This window comes from Coenobita brevimanus, chromosome 27 (assembly GCF_032717465.1).
Source record: "Coenobita brevimanus isolate Jiangsu-jjx chromosome 27, ASM3271746v2, whole genome shotgun sequence".
Lineage (NCBI taxonomy): Eukaryota > Metazoa > Arthropoda > Malacostraca > Decapoda > Coenobitidae > Coenobita > Coenobita brevimanus.
The window spans coordinates 7,711,395-7,731,276 of NC_136980.1; positions in this window are offsets into that span (position 1 = coordinate 7,711,395).

The following is a 19,882-nucleotide window of genomic DNA, read 5'->3' on the forward strand; positions in this document are numbered from 1 at the left end:
CAGGTGTGACAAGACTTACAATACCAGGAAACATCCCTGAAGATACCTGGCCAGTAGAAGTGTTTCAAAATGCGTGCCACAGTCTTCCTCACTCCAAGGTGTCCTGCCAAACTGGAATCATGAGCCACTCTAATGATATCCTGCCTACAAACACAAGGGATGACAACTTGATGTACAACCTCCCATTCACAGTCGGCTGATGCTGTTGGGGGTCTCCACTTCCTCATAAGTACTCCTGACTTTACATAATAACAAGTAGAAGCACCAGCTGACTCTTCTTCACTGTAAGCAGAGTTAGCTAGACCTTTCAACTCAGGGTCAGCAACCTGCAACTCAACCAACTCTTGACGAGACAAATTATCAACACTACGGGGTACTGCCTCATCTGGTGAGTGGTCCAAATTAGCAAGAAAAGTGTCAGCTAGGATAACATCATCATCATCATTATCCTCTAAATCACCAGTAACTTTAGACTTAGCCCTAGTGACAGCACATGCAGGGAACACATCAGGGACATCACAATCCTGGGCCGCAGCCACTGGCTCACTAGACAACTGAGGAGCTGGACACACTTGACTTCCACCAATATCATTTCCAAGTAAGAAAGTTACACCTGACATTGGGAGTGTCTCAACCAACCCAACCATAACAGAATCATTAACAAAACCAGACTCTAAATTCACTCTGCACAGAGGGACAGAGAAATAATTATTCCCTACACCTTGTAAGATTACAGTTTCATCAGAGGAATTAACATTAGATCCTAGAACACTGGTCAGCATAAGGGATTGGCAAGCACCTGTATCACGATATATTTGAACTGATTTCCTGTCATTACTGTCCAGAGGACTGACAAAACCATCAGACAGGAAATTAGCACATGAACTCTTGAGAGTGTCACCCACGTTACTGCTCAAAAGAGGAGCTCCATCATGAGAATTTAAGTTACCCCTCAAAGCAGGTTCAGTTAACTCAGTTAAAGAATTCTGGGAACTCTCAAGAGTGGACACTAGACCAATTGACTGAATATTTAAAGACTCCTTTTTGTTCACATCACGCTGTCTCCTGAAACATTTCTCCGTAGTATGACCAAGCTTACTACAATAAGTACATTTACTTTTCTGAAATCTAGAGGTGAAGCTGGTATTTACTTCCTGAGAAACATCATCTTTATTCTCTTTCCTGTTACCTGTACTCTGAGTAGAGGCAACGTACTTACTCTCAGCTTTCCCTTTTTCTTTAGAATATCTCTTGTGAGTGAGAACATATTCATCAGCTAAAACTGCAGCATCAGACAAATTATCTATTCTTTTCTCATCAAGATATAGGCTTACATCTTTATTAACACACCTCTTGAAGTCCTCCAGCAAAATCATCTGCTTAAATTTACCAAAATCAGAATCCACATTCTTAGAATTTAACCACTGCTCTAACAGATCTTCTTTGATTTTTGCATACTCAACATGGGATTGCTTATCTTGCTTGTAAGTTGTCCTAAATTTTACTCTATAGGCTTCAGGAACAAGCTCATAGGCCTTAAGAATCAAGCTCTTAACTACATCATAATTATCAGATTGATTCTGAGGCAAAGATGCATAAGTTACTTGAGCTTTACCGGTGAGAACAGTTTGAAGGAGTACTGGCCAATACTCCTTGGGCCAACTAAAACCTGTAGCTACCCTCTCAAACAACTGAAAATACTTTGTTAAATCAGATTCATTAAAAGGAGGGACAAGTTTAACATTTTTAGCCACATCAAAATCATCAGAGCTAGATGATCCAGTTCCACCTTGTTTCATGCGATACTCATGGTCTGCCTGAATCCTGGCAAGTTCAATTTGTGCCTGAGCCTGTACCTGTGCCTCTTGAATACGAGCATTTGCCTCATTAACACGAGCCTCCGCCTCCTTAGCCTTAGCCTCCTGCAGGGCTAGCTGTAACTTAGCTAATTCAATCTGCGTTTTGCTCATTTGGAGGAGTTACATTAAACAAGCTTTCATTAATCTTGTCAACAATTTGATCTTTAGAATGATGAGAGCGAACAGCAATTCCCAATTGTTGAGCAACAAGCTTAAGTTCATTCTTTGTTCTGTTTTCTATATCACACACTGTTTGCACATTTGACAAAAAATCTTTGGCTTCATCAAGTGTAGTAATAGTAGACATCATGAATAAGTAACAGTCACAAAATATCAAGCAATATCCTTATGATAATATCCTGAATATCCTGATATGAGGTCGCCAAATTTATGTTACGGAACAGAGAAAGATAATGTACACTTTAAGTGAGAATACTAATAATCACTACTGTCCCGTAAAGGTCCAGGTTCAAAATAAAAGAGTTAGGTAAAATTACAAGTTAAAGTTTAATGCTCAAACTAACAACAAAACATTCAGGACTCATAAGGATAATGTAATGGCAAATAAACAGGTTAAATATATGGTTAACTGCAATAGCCTTTATTAACACGAAATTAGCAAGAGTAAATTTATCTAAGTCAGCCCTGATAAAATGAGATACCAGATAATACTCAGTGAATGCCAGATAAATTATTACAGATACAAACTATTATCAAAAATGACTGACATAAAACCCAACACCAATCAAAAACCTCACTAGGCCTAAGAATTAACCTTATGCTACACAGCACAAGAAAAAATGCAACAGTTATACTCAAATTACACACAGCTGCTAGATGTTTGGAGATTTCTTGAGCACTCACAATAATAATAACTGTACAGGGGAGGACAGAGATGTGAACAAAATGAGGAGCAGATCTAAGTGGCAATGATGCAGAGACTGAGCTCATTATATAGGGGCCAGCAGAGCTTGATACAACTTGTAAGAAGGACGCGCAAATGAAGCCATGGGGACAAAGAGTTGACAATCCTGGTCTGAACTCCAGAAATGACGACTTACTCTACTATAACGGTAGAAGGGGGGAACTGAGGCAGAACACGCTCGTGATCAAACATGCAGCATACTGTGTGTTAAAATTACACAAAGGATGATGAAATCATAGGCTATGTAACAATATATATATATATATATATATATATATATATATATATATATATATATATATATATATATATATATATATATATATATATATATTTTTACTCATCCTACATAACTTCCTTGTCTCACATAAAGTTATCAATAAAATAGCTGTTGTCCATTGACTAAGAAGAGTATCCATTTCTTTTTATATTATGTATCAGATGTTTTCTACTTTTATATGATTATTTATTTAGGAAACCTGCCTTTTCCTACCTGTTCTTCATTACACTATTATTAATTTTATTCTTTCTATCTTCAGGTTACTGTATTGAGCTTTGGTGAAATTTCCATAAGAAGAGAGGCTGAACATAGCCTCTGTATACCCTTTCACCACAAGAGGTCTCCCATAAGATATCTATCTATCTATCTATCTATCTATTGCCAGACGCCTCAATCCCGTTTGGGGTGGCCACAAACAAATCGCCTCCAAGTCGCCCTGTCCCCCGCCATTTCACTCCCCTGCTCCCAACTCACACCCCCCTCTCTCATATACCTCTCCACCCCATCTCTCCACCTCATCCTCGACCTCCCCCTCCCTCTTTCCCCCTCCACCTCACTCACATACACTCTCTTCGTCAGTCTTTGACCCTCCATCCTCTCCACATGGCCAAACCACCTCAGTGTGTTCCTCATAACGCTTCCTATCACATCCACATCAACACCACAACGCTCCTTTATATCCTCATTCGTCAGCCTGTCTCTCCATGTGACTCCACAGGCTCCTCTTAAATAACTCATTTCCACTGCTCTCACTCTTGACTTGTGTCCTTCCAACAACGTCCAAGCTTCACTTCCGTATGTTAGAGTTGGTATCACAATACTGTCAAGTAGTAACTTTTTCACTTCCATGCTCACTTCCCTGTTTCTTATCACTGCTTTCAAAGAACCAGCAACCTTTCTTCCCTGCTGTACCCTTTAAAGCACTTCACCCTCCAAACCTCCATCCTTACTCATCACACTACCCAAGTACTTAAACGTACTCACATTTTCCAATTCCTCACCATCCAACCTCGCTGTACATTCACTGACTTCACCTCTCTTCATCACTGACTTCATCACTTTACTCTTCCCTATATTCACCTTTAGATTCCGTTTCTTACACACTCTCTCAAACTCATCCACCAAGCCTTGCAGCTCCCCTTCGTCTTCACTCAACAACACGGTATCATCTGCAAACAACAGTACAGGGAGTTTCCAAACACTATCCTCCCTCACCAGGGCCACTCCAACATCCACTACCCTACCTTGTACCTCTTTTATTACCCCATCCATGTACAGACTGAACAACCATGGAGACATGACACATCCCTGTTTCAACCCAACTTTCAAAGAGAAAAATTCACTTAGTTCACCATCCACACGCACTGCAGCCTTCGCACCATCGTACATACTCTTCACAGCATTCAACAACTTCCCATCTATTCCATATATTCTTAGCACTTTCCACAATCCTAGTCTATCCACCCTGTCATATGCTTTCTCCAAATCCATGAAAGCCGCATACAACTTCTTTCCCTTCTCTAGAAACTTTTCCACTAAAGATCTGAGAATGAATATCTGATCTACACAACCTCTTCCCTTCCTAAAGCCTCCCTGTTCTTCTCCAACTAATTTCTCTGTTCTTTCTCTAATTCTGTCAATAAGTATCCTACCCTATACTTTTCCTATTATACTAAGAAGGCAAAATATATCATCAGTTAGCACGAGTTAAGCTGTTGTATTGCATTTTGTTATTTTTATCCATCCTTCAGGTACCTTTACTGGTTGGATGATGGAGGTGTGGCTGTACCAGCAAAAGTTGGCAAAGTTGGAATGGATGGCACTGAACCCACCATCCTGCACAAATTCACGTATATGAGACCAGAATTTATCACTATTGACATTGAAGCCAAGCAGCTGTATTGGTCAACAAGCAATGAAGCAAAGGTAAGTTTCTGTTTCAAACTTGTTTTATTTAGATATCTGTATCTCAGAGATGCACAGTTTGTGGCCCACAGGTTGCATGTGGCCCTATGGTAGCTCTGTTATGGCCCTAGGTATCTTACATAATCAACATTGTAGGAGCCATATTTCTCTGCCTTCATTTATGTAATCTGTAAACTTTACAGTTTTTACCAAACTTTACAATTTTTTTACATGATTATAATACCTTATCATGATGCCTCATAAATCTGGTGACCTTCACTAGTTTAGTGATGTTGTCGAAGCTAAAAGATTGTTCATCCCTCTCATATCTGATGTAGAATTAAGATGCTTTGACCATACACCTACTTACATTACTGAGAATGTCATGGATCTGTATAACTAAAGATGAGAGGTAAATGTGCAGATATTATAGAAAGTAGAATAGCATAAGGAAGGAAAGTGACTGGTGCTATGAAAGCCTTGGTATGTGTGGCACCTGTGAGGGGTTTGTATGAAGGAGTTTTAGTGTCTGTATTAACATATGGGTATGAGACTGTTGTGATATGAAAATCGAAGTCAAAAATAAGAGCAAAGGAAATGGGATTGTTGAAGAATGTGTGTTAGAAATGGGGAGAGTGAATAAGAAACAATCCAGTTCGTGAAAGATGTGGAGTAAGGTCTGTGGACACCAGAATTGAAGAGTATACCTAAATGGTATGGGCATGTGGAGAGAATGGGTGAGTAGATGAGAATAGAATAGTGAAAGGGATGTATCTGAATGAGTTTGAGGATGAGAGGTGTGGTAGGCCAAGAAGTAAATGAATAGGTATGGTAAAAAGTGAGGTATGGAGAGTGGTGAGGCTAGGAAAATGACAGTGGATTAAGCTGGGTGGAAAGATTCTATATAGAGGAATTTGTGACAGGTGTTTGGCACCCTTGTTCTTTCAAGGTGAAGGATGGTTTTTGGATTGACACAAGCTGGTAGATGGCATGAAGAACATGAGTGTTAATGTGTATGCCTGTGAAGTGGAGTCAGGGTTCCAGAAACTTGACTGGTGTGTGAATGAGTGTGTGGCCCATTCAGTTGGGCAGACATTGTTTTTTTTTTTTTTTTTTTTTTTTTTTTTTTTTTTTCCCTGGACCTTATCTTACCCCATCCTAGGATGGGAAAAGAGGTATGTATGATGATGATGATGATGATGATATCTTGCTGTACAGTACTGTATATTTATCAAAATTACAGAGAACAGTTTCTTGGGAGTTACTGATTCAGTGTGTGGATGGACAAGGGGCCCATCAAGACATAAAGTACAGTACATCCCCCTAGTATGCACCTATATGGGCGGCAGAGGACGTCGTGTACTAGGAATTCGCGTACTGTGAATACATAAACTTATGGGAAAAATTGCATATGGGTGGCACCCCCTATCATGGGCATCCCTTGAGATGCCTTGCAGACCTAAGTATTGTACTGTACAGGGAAACCTTCTAAGACATATTACCTAAGATAAAGTAAACCAGCAAGATTATGGCTTTGCTAGGTAATCAACATGGATATGGCTTAACTAAACCAACAAGAATATGGCTGCTCACCTTTACCCGTTATCATTTCTTGGGGGGGGCAATGTCGCATACTCGGGGTAACCCCTGATTTGGGCCACCCTTCGCTGGCCATCTCGCTTACAAGGAGTTCAGTTCGCGTAGTAATAAAAAATACGCTAAAATTAAAAAAAAAAAAAATAGGTCCTCGTATACAAGGGAGATCACGTACTCAGAACTCATGTACCACGGGGATGTACTGTAATGTGGTTGTGGGATCAGGGTGTAGAAGCCACAGTTAAGGGGAAAAGAAGACTTTTCCAGGAATGGAATGGGGATGATAACAGGGAGGAATACTTGGCTGCCAAGTGCAGGGTCAGAAAAGAGGTATACAGGGCAAAATCGGAGTCTCAGAGGCTTACTGGATGGCCGTAACAGTGCCCAAAGGAGCACTGTGGTATTTAAGATGGCAAAACAATTGAAGGGAGATAACATAGATGTTATAGGTAAGCAGTGTGCGAATAATAATGAAGGAAGGGTAGTGATGAACAGTGAGGATGTTAAGGATGCATGTAGGGGGCATTATAAACAGTTACTAAATGAGGAATCTGAATGGAACAGGTAAGGTTGGAGTCAGTGAATCCAGTGTTTGGCCCTTTGCCTTTGATTGACGTTGATACAATGAGCAGGGCAATTGACAGGATACAGCTGGGGAAAGCAGTGGATGTGTCTGGGTTGACTGCCAAGATATTGAAGGCCTTGAGAGATACAGGAGTGGGTTTAGTTACTTATTTGATGAATCATATATGAATGTGTTGTACTGGATGACTGACTGAAGAGCTTGATTGTAAATGTGTATAACAGGAAGGATGGTGCCCTAGAGAGAGCAAATTATAGAGGTATAAAACTTATGAATCAGATGATGAATGTAATGGAGGGGTTCCTGGAAGTTATGATTAGGGAAAGAGTGAATACTGATGAGATGCAGTTTGAGTTAATGCCAGACAAAGGGACCACCGATACAGTACCTGTATTCATTGCCCAACAGCTTCAGGAAAAATACATTGGATAGAAGAGAGAGCTGTATTTTGTTTTAGTTGATCTGGAGAAAGCCTTCAACAGAATTCTGAGGGAGGTGGTAAAGTGGGCCTTGACAAAGCTTGGGATCAAGGATGGCAGGTTAGAGTGGATATGGCAATGTACGAGGGTGCTCGTACCTAGATGAGAGTAAATGCAGGTTTGAGTAATGAGTTTTCCATGACTGTTGGTATGCATCAGGGGTCAGTTTTAAGCCATTATTGTTTATTGTGATGCATGAAGCTCTTTCATGTCACTTCAGACCTGTACTCCCATGGGAGGCATTATATGATGATGACTTGGTGTTGACTGTGGAGAATGAAAGGGAGGCGGAGGAAAGATTTCGAAAGTGGAGAGATAGAATTGGGTAAAAGGGTTTGAAAGTAAATGCAGATACAGCAAAAGTGATGATATCTAGGGCTAGTGGCAGTACCGTCAAAGCAGTGGGATTGTGGCCATGTGTAGTCTGCCACAAGGGTGTGTGGGAAGTAGCTCCATCATGTGCAGTGTTTATGATTAGTGGGTGCATAAGAGATGCAGTGGTATTGAAGGTAGGCTGTGATATAATGCTGATTTTGTGTGAACAGTGTGTAGGGGGAGCATGCAGAGACAGAGGTGGGAAAAGACTGACCTTGTTGGAGAGTCTCTTGAGTGTGTGAAGGAGTTTTGTTATTTGGGGGACACATGTGCTGGAGGGGGGGTTGGAACTATCTCCCTGGCAAGGGTAAGGAGTGGTTGGATAAAGTTCAGGGAGCTGTTCCCACAACTGACAGTGAGAGAGTTCTGTCTCTCTGTGCTAAGGGGTCTTTGTATGCAGTATGTGTTAGGAATGTAATGCTGTATGTATGGTAGTGAGACCAGTCCAGTAAAGAAGGAAGATATTAATAGGCTCGAATGCACAATGATAATACTGTAAGTAGAGAAATATATAGTACATCCTTGAATTACAGGCCTAGAGAGGTTGGGATTGTGAATAGAGAACTGAGAGGTAGGATGGGACTTGAATATATTAGTGTTGTAATGAGAAGGGTAGACTGAGATGATTCTAGCACATGGATGGAAAGGATGGAGGATGACAGTTATGTGCAGAGAGTGAGAGGTGTGATTGGTGAGGGTCGGGTTGTGAGAGGCAGACCAAAAAAGACCTGGGATGGGGATATTGAGTGTGACCTCAGTGATAAGGAACTAAACAGGGAGGCTGCTAGAGATCAAGAGAACCACCATTAGGTGACCAAGACTGATGCATGCAAGCATGTTGGAGCCTTTATAAATGAAACAGAACAAAACAAATGCAATATTATTATTGTCTGTGTGTATGTTATAGATGCTAAGCTGTGATGACAATATACCACATAATACATTTGTAATCATGCTTTGTTGCCACTAATGGTGGTATTAATTTAAGTCTTGATAGTTGCTAAATTTTTTGTGTCATTTTTCTTACATGCAGCAACTTGATGATACAGTGGTAGCTCAGGTACAGTAACCACTTTGTATTTTGACCAACTGATGAACAGGAATTGTCACTTGTACTTTAGGAGCTATGACTTTAACTTAGAGAATGCCATTGTGTTAAAGGAATATGGGTAGCAGCAGGAGTGTAGCTAAATTTTTTGAAATAGGTTGGCCAGGGGATGGCCAAACATAATTATGGGAGTGATCCAATGACACCTGTTTGTGGGGCTCCAGGGGTATTACCCCAGTTATTTGAGATGGAATTTTTTTTCCCCGACTCTGGGCAAAGGCTTCAGGGCCTATCCCCAAGGCCCAGTAGTCCTCCTACATCTCTACATGTCACCACTTTGGTCCTAACACCCACACTTCATGGTGAATACATGCTAGGGGACAGGACTGGTGTATTGGTAGTGTATATATATATGTATATATATCCATCCATCCATCATCCAGTTCTACGTTGCCCCATGAGGAGTGTAGAAGCCGGGGGCTAGACAATTTGGTCCTGACATTTAAGATGAGAGTGACCAGCCTCACTCATCCCTGAGTGGCATTACATGAGCAATAACCCCAACCATCCCTTGGATATAAACCTTCACCGGCTCAATCCGATTGGAGCGCTGTAATTACCCACTAAACCACCAGGCGCCTAATTTGGTTATATGGTTACCACCCACCGTAGTAAATGGTTTCTTGGTGTACAGGAAACCATTAGGCTTGTCACCCATAAGCAGAAGGAAAAGGAAAGAATGAAGGAAAGACAAAAGAGGGAGTGTAAAGTAACCTGCAGGCAGAAGGACAAGGAAAGAATGAAGTAAAAAAAAAAAGACAGAAGAGGAAGGAAGGAATGGAGAGAGGAGAGGAAAGGACAGACACCCGAGAGCAGCACTACATCGAATGAGTGGATGGTGAGCGCCTCCACCTACCACAATATATATATATATATATATATATATATATATGTATGTATATATTTATTGCCAGATGCCATAATCCTGTAAGGGGTGGCCATCTGACTTTGAGTTATTTGTTCTATATATATACACCAGGAAACCATTTTCTACGTTGGGTGGTAACCGTATAACCAAATTTTGGCACCTGGTGGTTTAGTGGGTAATTATTGCGCTCCAATCGGACTGAGCTGGTGAAGGTTTTTATCCAACGGGTGATTGGGGTTGATTGCTCATGTAATGCCACTCAGGGATGAGTGAGGCTGGTCACTCTCATCTAAAATGTCAGGACCAACTGCCTAGCCCCGGGCTCCTACACTTCTCATGGGGCAATGTAGGATTGGATGATGGATGGATGGATGGATGGATGAACAGTATATATATATATATATATATATATATACAGTATATAGTATTACGGTGGCCTGAAAAACATAGAAACTGTTCACTTGCACAAGGCGATATATATTCCTTATCATCACTGAAGGCACTATGTACAAAATTGGATGAAATGCACAGTTTTGGAGGTCACTCCTGATGCTGTAATTCTGAAAAAAAATTAACTGAAAACACAATATCGTCGGATTTTCAGCAAAAAACAAAATATGTATGTTCACCGTTTTTAAACACACACATTCTTTATTTGAGTGCTAAAAGGACACATATAAAACACTAAGTACAGTGAGTCCTCGAAATACGAAAGGGATAGGGACCAAAAAAAAAATTGTGTAATCTGAAATTTTGTATATCGGAACAATTTTCCCCACTGAAATATACATATAAAGGGGGGGATGCATTCCAGGACCCCATTGGACCTCCCACTAAAACTTTACCCCTCCTATTTAGAAGTATGCAATACACATATACAGTACCATACTATTGTACAGACATAAAAAAATTAAATATACAACTAATTACTGCAGTATTAGTACACTGTACAGTTATATATAGACCTGTGCTGCAGCTGGAGATTCGTGTCGTTGATATGGTGCTAAGTCCATGCGTAAGCTATGGGTCCTCATGGCTTAGCAGGCGGCTGAAGATGAAGAGGAGGAGGTGGCCATCTTCTTGTACATTTCCTTTTTCTTTGTCACAGTCCCAATGGTTGATGATGCAAGGCCTAAAGCTCACCCAATCTCCACGACTCCCTGCCCCTCCTCGTGGCATATTATTATTTCCAATTTCCTCTCAAGAGTGAGAGCACGATCCTGTTTCTTCTTTGTTCCTGGTTCCCCGGATGCTGCAGATGATGCAGGGCGCTTGGGAGGCATGGTGAAAATATGAAAAGGTGAAGAACAGCGAAAAACAGCGTAACGTACAGCGAAGCTGAGAGGAGAGGACGGACGTGACTCGACTGGAAAGTGCGCAAAAATGTGTTTACCAGAGAGGGGTTAGTTCATTTTCTCGCTGCAAGCGAGCGCAGCGCTGTGCAGCACGCCCGTTTTGAATTTTTTGTATTTCCTCTCGTATTGTTTTTTGTACCATTGAGACAGATACTTTCGTATTGTGGAATTTGTCCTACATTTATCGTTTTCGTACCATCGGAAATTCGTACTTTGAGTTTTCGTATTTCAAGGACTCACTGTTTAGGAATAATGCATCACTTTGTCTTCATTATAGCAGCATTCATTGGAACTGGCAGTCTTTTCTGGTGGCCAGCAACGAGCTGCAGCATGTACTGCTTTTGAGTCTCATCTCTCGGCCTGACATCGATGTATGACTGGATGAGAGCTACACCTCTCTCAGCACAGTTGTCGACAACCTTCAAATGTTTGCACTTGACCAGAACCGACATATACCTGGGGTCTGTCAGCCAAAGGTTGGGTGATTTCCCCATGAATGCCCTGGCATCATCTTGTCCTGTCACAGAGAGTAGTGTGAAGAACTTCAATGAAAGTTTGGTGATATAAGTTTTGCTCTTTGACCTGGTACCCTGGTTTCGGTAACAATCTGTCGTTCTTCAATACACATACTCATTGTGAGGCTTCCGGAGCTTGCAAATGCCCAAGTCTACCCTTTGGGTCGGGATGCACACTTTATCACAGATCACCGTTACCTTCCCAGTGGTACTGTTAGTGCTGTGACTGACTGTAAGACCATTCTGATGGTGAAACATGAAGTTCCTGAGGACATCGGAATTAGTTGGCAGGTATTTTTATTGGACTTGCCCAGAAGCTATACTTTTGGACTGCTCCTTGTCATAGGCATGACCTGTGAATTAACACACTAATAAGCAAGGCTTTACTATAGTTAATAATAATAATACTCATCAGAACATTATTTTGATATATTAGCATCAATTTGCTCTGCATATCTGGATACATATGATCATATGCTGGATACAATGGTTATTAAATATTGTGTTTGGTATTAGAAATATTCCATTATTAATGAATCAAATATTCATCAACAAGTGCCTGGTATGTGGAGGGTAAAAACCTAATATATCCAAGTAACTTTTTGATAAGTGTCATTATTGGTAGTTATAATAATGATATAAATTTTACTTGCCAGATCAAAGTGATTCACTGCTTGATGTCACGACATGCTAGTCATCAATAGCACACCAATGTACATCCTGTTGTGTTAAGAAATAGTCATCCACTGAGTGACTGCGTGATCACTGAGTCATAGACGAGCCGCCCAGCACGCAGCGTGGACGTGGTGCTTTTCCGGCTGTGCCAAAGTTTCCAACAGATGGCTGCAGCACACAGCAGTGGTAGATGCATGTTACAATAAGTATGTCTACTGACTACTGCTTAAGCTTTATTCAGTGCTTAGTTCGATAGTTGTCGCAGTTTTAGGATAGTTACAGGCAGTTACAAGCCATATATTCATTAGATGATTAGACATTTGTGATCAAACATAATATTATCAGGATCACATATTTTTCTTCCAGGGAGTGACTTCTAAATATGAGCCGATTTTCTTAATTTTTTGCATGAATGCTTCATAAGTGATATGGAACAGAAGTAGCCTTGTGGAGAATAATAAATTTGAAAAAAGTTTTTTGGTACATTTTTGGGCCACCCTAATATATATATATATATATATATATATATATTCAGTAAATCCTCATTTTTCGCGGCTTGGATGTTCCGCTAAAACTGCGCAAAACGCGAAACGTCGAAGTGTGAAGTTAAGTATCAATGGGAAAAATAGAGAAGTGTTCCGGTGGGACATGTACCTTCACTATCAGAAAGTACTATGACACCAAACAGGCCGCCCAACCCAAAATTAAATTAAGAGTGTTTACTAGTGCTAAAACAGCATTACACAATAAACATGTAAAGTCACTATTCGTTTTGCGTTGATTCGGTTACGATAATTTGCTGCAACGATAATAGAAAAGTTCCACCCCAAAATCCGATTTACGATAAATTTTCCGCTATAACGATTTTGCCATTGGAAAGCGCCAGGCACACGCAAGGTGACCGTCGCTTGTCTCAGGCAAGATGGTGGCCCTGGCTTGCAGCACATTGTTATGGTTCAGGTCCCACCACCCCTTCAAAGCCCAGTCTTTTCAACTTGTTCATGTGTGCCCTCCTGTTATCGTTACCTCTCAGCCAAACATTGTACTACAGTAGACATTGTGTAGCACCGGGCCAACTTTACGCAAGTGTGATTACTGTACTGTATTGTGTTGTTGCAACGATTTACTGTACGTGAGTAACTCTGCCTGTACTGGTGTGATAGTTTCTTTTGGTGAATTACTGTACAGTACTGTGGATTTGTGCGCCCAGTGGTAAGGTCAGTGCCAGTGTAGGCCCCAGTGCTATGGTTGATTCAGTATGGGCCCCAGTGCTCTGGTTGGTGCAGGTATGGGCTGGATTCCCCTCCCCCTAACCTGTTCCTGTCTGACTCAGAGGCTGACCACTAGTGCCGGTAAGCACAGGCTGTCCCCCAGCCACGGGGGGGACGACTTGGAGATGACTTGGACCAACACAGGAAGAATGAGGGTGGGTTGTTATTTATGGTTCAGTCTTGGTTAGGTGACTTTGGGAAGTTGAGTTGACGTAACCCCCCTCTTATAATGTGTTTCAATCTTCCGATTTACGATAAAATCGGTATACGATAAGCTATCACCTGACGTAACTCCATCGTAAAATGAGTAGTAACTGTACCTGAAAAGACATTAAAACTATTATAAAGAGCTGCAACTCCAAAAATCCTTACCAGAAATAAAGTGAAGACTGGCTTGAGTGGCAAGTGAAGGTGTGTTGAGGGTGGATGGGCTACTTCCTGATTTTTGACATCAAAGTCAGTTAACTTAACCGCAGTCATTTTATGTGCCCTCTTTGTCACTAAAGGGAAGGGAGACATTATAAAAACATTATTTTACTCACAGCTACAAGGAAGAGAGATTGTAATATAGTCTATCTGTCTATCTATCTATCTATAGCCCGACGCCCTAATCCCGCAAAGGGTGGCCGCAGACAAAACGCCTCCAGGTCACTCTGTCACCCACCATTTGACTCCCCTCCCCCCAACTCACCCCCCCTCCCTCATATACCTCTCAACTCCATCCCTCCACCTCATCCTCGGTCTACCCCTCCCTCTCCCTCCCTCCACCTCACCTACATACACCCTCTTAGTCAGTCTTTCATTCTCCATATATAGTCAAATAGAATAAAAAATTGGTGGGCTGAGTCTACCGTCTCTGTATTGGGACGGTTATTATTCCTTCCTTCCTTAAATATCGATAAGCTTTATTTTACATCCATGTCAGGTATTCGTCCATCAAAACAAAAATAAATAGTGTTACGAGAAACGTAACGATTCTTTGTTAAGAAATAGTAGTATGACAAGGCTGAAGATTGTACGTTACGATCACAAACAATAACAAACTCACGTGTGTCTACTACTGCCCAGCTGGACCTGTTGTGTATTCACGACACGGATGAAGCTCGTACGTTACGATCATAAACAATAACAAACTCATGTGTGTCTACTGCCCCGCTGGACCTGCTGTATAAAGATCATGAAAAACTGTTGCATAGAAAAATGGACAGTGCCTAAACTGAGCGTCAGTACGCATCGTCTGGTGAGTGTCAGCTGCCGGCTGGGAGCATCGAACCGTGGGGAAATTCACGAATTCAGAGACAACTCAGAAACTTTTTTCTTGCGCGAAAACGAGGCATTGAAGTAAAATGTGTCCAAATACAAGGACTTATTGTATATATATATATATATATATATATATATATATAATATATACATACAGTAACCTCTCAAATAACGCGAGGGTTAGGTTCCTGGAGAGGTTGCATTAGTTAAAAACGCATTTTTTTTAAACATAATTTTCCCATAAGAAACAATGGTAATATTGGGGGTTACGTTCCTGGACTCTGGGAAAGTTTACCCATTTGGGGAGTTATGCTACTCTAAACTTAAAAGCAACAATATTAATTTGAAGCAAAATCCATGTAAAAAACAAGAACAGTACTGTATATTTGGGGAGAAATAAACAACATTTGGGCCCTAGTTGGGGTGAGGTGTTATTTACTTCTCCCCAAATACAACTGTTTTCACTTTTTACGTGGATTTTCTTTCATTTCTGCTTCATTCACGGCATTGTGAAAGTTCCTCAACATTATTAATGCATTTGTAGGTCATTAAAACACTACAGTAAAAGCAACATTTTCATTACAGTAAGTAGGTCACAAACAATAACAACACACAGCCTCACTTCATCTATGCATCACTTGTCGTCTGCTGCTGTCACTCCTCATCCCACTGCTCCCCACCTTAAATTTGTTGTCCCTCCTCGCTCCGCTGTCCTTCCTCTTCCTCTGACTCCCGTGCTACTGGTGATAAGATAACTCCCTTAAGTTTTCTGCTTTCTTCATAAGGAACTGCTCTGTCTTGGTGTGAGTGGTTTTCTTTTTTCTGTTCTGCAGCATCAAGTTGTAACAATTTAGATCTGTCATCACTTTCCTGGCCAAATTTTGCCCGAAAATGAGCCAAATTGCTCAGAATGGGGCCAAACTTCATTTTTTAATATTATAGTTGGAATAAAACCAGTTTAAGCAACAGACAAATAAAAAATTGTATTTATGTATAAACTGCCACACACAGTCTATCAGCTCGGGACTGTCCAAGGCGCGCACGGCTAATTTGAAACCATCACTTACGTGTAAAGTCACGTTAAATCGAGAAACCCTTGTTAGTTAAGCATATCTCCTTAAATATTTGCTTATGTAACCAAACCTTACGTGCTCCCTACGTGTCAGTAAGTGGGTTGGTGGAGGGTTAGTGCCCCTCTCCGTAAAACAAGTAACTCAAAGTCAAACGGCCACTCCTTACGGGATTATGGCGTCTGGCAATAGGTAGATAGATTGATAAAATGAAAATGCGTTTTTTAAACTCGTGTTAGTTGAGAGGTTACTGTATATATATACTGTATATATATATATATTGTTACGTTGTCCGCCTTTCCGTTCCCACGGATGCAGCCGTTACAGCTGGGCTAGGGGGATTATGCAGTATGTATCCGCGTCATTCGCGGAGTTTATATTAGCGAGTGCTACAAATTCTTTTGTTTCTTTCGTTCCCGCCACTGAGGGCAATTTTATTTTATACCATGCTGAGTATGCATTTGATTATTTTGATTGTCTTATGTGAGCTACCAGTATATTTAATGATGTTTTGCTTGCATTAGAAGTACCAATTCATTGTATAGAGAGAGAGAGGGGCACGAATATAAGTTCTTATTAATTAATTTGATTCATGCGTTCGCGCTTGGCCGTGCGCGAGCCTTGATCAGAGTCAGTCTCTTCCCAGCCAGCTTTAGTATCGGGTGTTTGTACACTCTCTCTCTCCCCAGTTATTTTTATGCCGAGCTGGCGTTTTCATTTAAGTTTATTTTTATTCTTTTTGTTGCTGACTGAGGAAAGTAGTTATTTTATTTTGTTTTGTGACCTTGTTGTCTTTGGAGGGCCAGTCTGGCTCACCGTAGTTTCTCGCTGCCTTAATTAACGTTCCCCCAACACACGTACATACACACACACCCCTAACCCCTACACTGTTTAATCCCATCTCTTTGCACAAGGCTAGTGAGAACTATCGTGAGCCATTAACTGCGTTCCCCCTTGGACACGGGTTAAGTAGAAGTCGTCACCACCGGAAGTAAGTGGGAGGTGTTCCTGTATACTGTCTCGGGCGGTATTACTTCCGGTAGTGACGATAGTAGGCTAGATCTATAGGTAGGCTGTTCCGTTTGCTATCAAAGTACAGAGTGTTGCGTTCTTAAGTAAGTACTTCCGTTGTGCAGTTTTTCTCTAGTTTGCGGAGTGTCAGTGCCGGGGTCTGCGTTATTTTGCAACGCAGTGGAGGCCGATCATCTAAGGCTGACTTGTTGTTTTTTTTTGTAATAGCCCCGGGCTGGCGCCACCGTAACAGTGGCGACCTCGCATCAGGATATCCTAACAGTGCCTTTTTCTTGCTAGGATATCGTTACCTTGGCGTTCTCTGTGCTTTGAGGTGAAGTTGATGTGTTTGTAGTTTCTCAGTCAGCATTAGTATTTCATTATTCAGTACTGCCATTGATTTGTCGCCATGGAGTCACGCGTGTCTACACCAGATCGCGTACGTGCTGAGTCACCTGTGGATATGGAAAATATGGAACAACGAGAGGCACATAGCAAAGGTACTCCCCGTGTGAGCCCTGAGTTTGACTATGGTGCTGAGTTGCCTCGTTTCGCTACCCCACTATTACCATCTATGATGCCGCCGAGCCAGTTTAGAGCAGTTCCCCCGGGTATGTCTGGTGCTTTCCCTGGAGCTGTTCATTCCACTCCCATATACCCTGGAGTCTTGTCACCGGAGGCTCAGTTGCAGTTGGAGTTAGAAAAGATGGAGATGCAGCGTGCAAAAGAAGAGAGGGAGATGGAGATGCAGCGTGCAAGAGAGGAGATGGAGTTGCAGCGTGAAAAAATGCGATTTGAGCTGGAGAAGACTCGCTTGGAGGTGACTGCTAATAGACCAACTTCAGATACCCAAACCTCAGGCCGTGCAGAGGATAGGGAGAGTTGGTTCTCAAGGAGTCTAAAATTAGTGCCAGCATTTGATGAGTTGAAGGTGACAGAATGGTTTGTCAGGTTTGAGAAGAAGGCTAGGGAGTTTGAGTGGCCAAGGCAGCGCTGGGTGGGGTTGGTATCTAATGTGCTGAAGGGAAAAGCCTTGGAAGTGTATAATAGGTTGAGCCCTGAGGATGTAGATGATTATGATGAATTTAAAACAGCCATCCTGAAGGCATATGAACTTAGACCAGAGGCTTATCGGTTGTTGTTCCGTGGTGCTCGGAAAAGGCCTGCTGACACCTATATGGCCTACGCCAGGTATCTGGAGGAGAGGTTAGACGAGTGGTTGCTGAGAGCGCCACTTCGTATAACGAGGTGCGTGAACTGCTTTTGATGGAACATTTTACCAACATGGCTGACAAAGAAATTGGTGTTAAAATTAGGGAGAAGAGATTTAAGACCTTGAAGGAAGCAGCGACGTGGGCTGATGACCGGGTGTTTGCCTTGCGGAGTATGGGGGTCAGGTACGCTAGTTTTCAGTATTCCAGGGAGAGGACTGTGAGTGGCCCTGCCTGGGATAAATCTCCCGTGAATCAGTCCAAGGGAAGTACAGAGGAGAAAAAGAATTCTGGGAGAAAGAGCCCTGTATCCAGTTCGAAGCTACTTTGTTACTTTTGCAAACAGAGTGGGCACATCAAGCCTAACTGCCCTAAGTGGAAGGCCTCCCAAAATGCCAAACCAGTGGCACTAGTTATAGGTTCGAGTCAGGTGAACGAGAGTTGGGAGAGTGGTAACGGTGAGGGAGAAGTCTGTGGAAAGCTGGAGTGTAGCCGGCTGTGCTCGCTGCCAGCTCAGGCTGAAAAAGTTACCCAACATGCTACGCCACCTCCGGATGAACTGCCTCAGAAATCGTCCCTAGACTGGTGTAAACCTTTTATGTGTCACGGCACAGTGAAAATTCATGGGATCAGTTATCCAGTTACTGTGGCTCGTGATGCCTGTGCACAACAGTCTGTGTGCAGAAACGTGACTGGAGGGCCTGTAAACTCAGGGAAGTATGTGCTGTGTAGAGGCATGAACTCAGATGAATACTATGATTATGTTCATGTGGAACTCGATTGCCCCATTGTTCAGGCTGCAGCTCAAGTAGCTGTTGCTGATGTAATGCCACTAGAGGGGGTTGATTTTCTGCTGGGGAACGACCTGGCTGGGGAGAAAGTATTTCCATCTCTTCCCCCACCAGTTGTGGCAGAGAAGTGTTTTGACGCCCCAGAAATTGGTATTGAAGTTGATGCAGAAGTGGAAGCCATGTTCCCGGTCTGTGCAATTACAAGATCTATGGCACAGGTTGCAGCCCGGGAGGAAGAACTGGTGAAGTCACAGGTTCTTTGGGTCGACTGTGGTGAGGCAGGGCCACCAATGGAGGAACCTAGTGAGCAGAGTGTTGCTGTAGTGGGTGAGGAGAGTGGGAATGCGTGCATGGGCGCCGCCCCACTTCCCACTCAGGACACTAGAGGTGGTGTTGAGTGTGTCTGTGTGGAGACTGAACCCAGCCCATCGACTGAATTAGAAGAATTTCAGGACGCTGGGGTCGACTGCGGGGATGCAGGACCACCGTCAAACGCGCCTGAGGAACAGAGTGTCACTGTTGAGGGTAGAGGTGATGATGTCAGTGTGGAGTCTGACATTCCTCCCCCTGTCGAGTGTACTAGAGGTGACGCTGAGATTGATCGCCCTTCGCAATCCAGTGTCCCGACCAGTCCCTTATCTCAGTCCTCAGTAGAGCTGGCAGGTGTTGGGCCAGCAGAATTGAGGGTGAAGCAACAGGAGGATGTAACATTAAAGCCCTTGTTTGCTCGAGTAGGGGAAGA